Source organism: Lipotes vexillifer, unplaced genomic scaffold (genome assembly GCF_000442215.2).
Source record: "Lipotes vexillifer unplaced genomic scaffold, Lipotes_vexillifer_v1.1 scaffold602, whole genome shotgun sequence".
Taxonomy (NCBI): Eukaryota; Metazoa; Chordata; class Mammalia; order Artiodactyla; family Lipotidae; genus Lipotes; species Lipotes vexillifer.
This window is the reverse complement of record NW_006790307.1, coordinates 3379265-3383202: the sequence shown is the minus strand read 5'-3', so window position 1 is coordinate 3383202 and position 3938 is coordinate 3379265. Positions and strand designations below refer to the sequence as shown.

The 3938-nt window shown below is 38.7% G+C and overlaps 1 protein-coding gene across 1 annotated transcript in view; it reads left to right on the top strand.

Moving 5' to 3' along the window:
* Window positions 1-3938, top strand: part of CAND1 (cullin associated and neddylation dissociated 1) — a 55833-nt gene that overhangs the window by 18924 nt on the left and 32971 nt on the right. The window lies entirely within an intron of this gene.

Below are 3938 nucleotides of genomic sequence, written 5' to 3'. Positions count from 1 at the left end.
CCCCGCTGCCCCCACCCAGTCCTTAACTTTTGGCCAAGGGCAGACATAGTTGGTCTGTAGGGCAGTAAGTCACGTTGTTGATGTCTTCACTTTGGCTGGGATTTTGCTGATTAGGATCAGAGGAGTGGCCATTCAGTATAGTCTGTAGTTGAACCAGGCTTGTTAAATCTCTCTTCCTGTGTTGTAAGATGAGTGGTTGAACCGTCTAATGTGTGACAGTGGTTATTCAATAACACTAAGACTGGACAGAATGTATACTGACTATAACACCCAAGTCCTGTGGTTTCCCTTCTACTTCTTTGTCCTTTTCCTAACTCATCCTTTACCATCCCCATGTCTAATCCATTTCAAAGACCTATAAACTTTAACCTTGTAAATCTCAAATAGGGTTTGTTCTCATTATATTATTCGCAGTAGTTACTTATCTAACATGTACTTTTTCTGGAAGACACATCATGGCCTTCTTGTATTTAGGAACACTAGATAGCACTTCAACACCATGCTTGGGGGTCACTTTAAACAGCAAGATTACCAACGGAAAGCACAAACATGCAAAAAAAAAAAAAAAAAACACACGTGGCTCCAGATAGACTGAGAAGAGGATGCTTGTTTACAGTATGAGAGCTGAAATAGGCAGTGTCACCTGGTGCAGTGTCAGCTGGGAGTGTGTGCAGAATGTGTGCTTTGGGTGATTCAAATATTTCCTGGTTCTTCGCATGTCTGCAAATGTCATGAAAGCGCTGGAGAATTGGTTTGGGGGTTACAACAAATTTTACTCTGCTAATAATGAGAACTGACTGTGTGTCCATTTTTTCCATCTCCATTTACTGTCATAACCTTAATTCTGGCTACCATCATTTCTCACTTAGACTGCTGCATAGCTCTCCTAACTGTTCTCTGTCCAGTCTGCTAAATGAAGTTTGGTTCTTTCAGACTGTTTTCCACAGTGTAGATGGAGTAAATGTAAATCTCATCATTCCATTTACTCCTCATCTCTACCTCAGATGAGTAGCTTCCCATCACTTTTATTTTATTATTATTATTATTTTTTAATTTTAAAAAATTGTCTGGCCACGCTGTGCAGCATGTGGGATCTTAGATCCCAGACCAGGGATCGAACCTGCTCCCTCTGCATTGGAAGCGTGGAGTGTTAACCACTGGACTGCCAGGGAAGTTCCTCTCATCACTTTTATTTATTTATTTATTTTAAAACATCTTATTGGAGTATAATTGCTTTACACTGATGTGTTAGTTTCTGCTTTATAACAAAGTGAATCAGCTATACATATACATATATCCCCATATCCCCTCCCTCTTGCGTCTCCCTCCTGCCCTCCCTATCCCACCCCTCTAGGTGGTCACAAAGCACTAAGCTGATCTCCCTGTGCTATGCGGCTGCTTCCCACTAGCTATCTATTTTACATTTGGTAGTGTATACACGTCCATGATACTCTCTCACTTCGTCCCAGCTTACCCTTCCCTCTCCCTGTGTCCTCAAGTCCATTCTCTGCGGCTGCGTCTTTATTCTTGTCCTGCCCCTAGGTTCTTCAGAACCATCCTCCCATCACTTTTAGAATAAAGACTAGAATCCTAGTAAGATCTTCAAATCTCTTTAATCTTTTGGCCCCTGCCTACTTGGCCATAACCTCCCCACTCCCCACACACAGTTTCCTTTTCCTGCTTAGGATCTCAGTCTTCCTTGATACACAACTTTCATTCCAGTCTAGGTCATGTTACTTTGTTATCCCATTATCTTTTCTTTATGCCATATTCCTTTCCTTCATAGCATTTATCTCAGTTCATAACTACATATGTAAGTACTCATGTATGTAGTTTTAAAAAATCAATATGCCTCTGTTCAGCTGTTATGTAAGTTCCAAGATAGCAGGAAACAACTGTGTTTGCTTTTGCCAGCCCTTGTATCCATAGTACCTAGCACAGTACCTGACAAATAAAAGGTTCTCAGTACATAGTGAATGAGTATATACAACCTTTCCCATCTTGACCTCAGCCTACATTTCCATCTTCCTGTTAGGTTTCTATTTCCCTGTGCCTCAGACACACTGAATTGCTTCACTCTGAGGTATTATGCCCCTCACCACCACCACCACCACCACCATGCACACAAATACATTTAAAATCCCGAACCAGCTTTCCCCATGCAAGCCCTGGTAATCCTTTGAGATCCAGACTAACTATCGGTTCTTTGGTGTGATCATTGCCAAGCACCTTTGAGTGTTTTAGAAAATTTGTGTGAGATTCTTCCATTTACCTGTCTGCTGTGTTAGACGAATAAGTTAAGAGGGGACTGAGTATAAATTTATCATCTCAGCCCTTAGCCCCATACCTAAAGCAGTAAATGCCTAAGAGACATTTTACAAATTGACTTTTGAATTTTCCATAGACAGCTTTCAAACTGGTCAAACAATTTCCTTATAAGATTTATAGTGCAAACCTTTTAACACATGAACAGAAGGAACTTTCTGGTTTCAGGGTCACAGTTAAAAAGTAGTTCTTCTTATAACCTCATACTATCTCAATCCAGGTTTTCTGAGTTTAAAAAATATTATCTATTGCTAATTTTGCCGGTGCTCATTTCAGCCTTTAAAAAGTGTTTAACCGTTAATTATTGATTTTTGAAAATCAGTAGACTTGTTTATTAGAGTATAAGCTCTCTGAGGCTAGGAGTCAAGACTTATGTCTTATCTGTTCTTTGCTCATAGTCCAGCCTTCGTAGCATCATAACAGGCAGTGAATAAATAAATGGTAAATAAAGGAAGGAATCTGTGTACCAGTATAGTTTCTTCAGAACTATAAAGTAACTTTTTTGGGGGGGGGGATTACATGCTTTTTTACTTAAATTGATGATAACTATGTTTTCTCTTCAACCAGATGATTAACATTTCATGGGTTCTTAGAGGTCCTAACTAGTATGGTTGTTTAATGGATTTTATCTAAGTAAAATAGTTAAGGTGCTTTTCATACTTTGTGTGTAGAAGTGCCTGCATTAGTGTTCTTCTGTTCAGTTCTTCTTTTAACTTTCTGGAATATTGTGTGGTTTTAATTTCATTTTGTCATCATATAAAATGGGGAGGGGCTTCCAATTAGGAGGACGATGTTAATTTTTAAAAGGCCCATGCTTAATTTACCTTGTATTATCCCAATTTGAACATATGCTTTTCTTTATAAGCAGTTTAATAAGACTCGATAAGAATTGTGCTTGCGCATAGTTTAAAACTTTGTCCTTTGGTAGTGGTTCTTAAGGAAAAGGGGCTGGATGTCAGTTGGAATAACTTGGAATCACCTCTTCATCGTTTTGAAAATACATTTGATCCTGGTTGTGGGAGTTGGGGTGGAGGTGAGAATTTGCATTTTGGAATTTTCCCAGTGATTTGTAATATGTAACTCCCAATCCAACACAAGAGTATTACACAAGAAGTTATTCTTAATGTTAGTTAAAGACTTCCTAGATAAAATTCAAATCACATGCAACAAAAAAGTAAAGAGGAGCTTTTCTTCCCCTAAAAGCAGTGATGCAATTATAGCTGACCCCTGAACAATGGGTTTGATCTGCACGGGTTCACTTATATGGGAAATTTTTTCAATAAATATGTACTACATGTACTACACGATCTGTGGTCAGTTGAATCTGCAGATGCGGAAGTGCAGATGTGGACGGTGACTATAAAGTTATACATGGATTTTTAGAGAGGTGGGGGGAGGGTGACCCCCTTGACTGCCACGTTGTTCAGTGGTCAACTTTATTAGAATGAAAGAGCATTCATTGAAGGTCCGGTCAGTAAATTTGAAATCAACACTAACCTGGGGAAAATAATTTTAGCCAATGATACCTTGTTTAGAAGAGTAGATCAGGACTTAGATATGAATGATAGCATTGGATTTGAAAACTGTGATTTTTTTTTTTTTTTTTTTTTTTT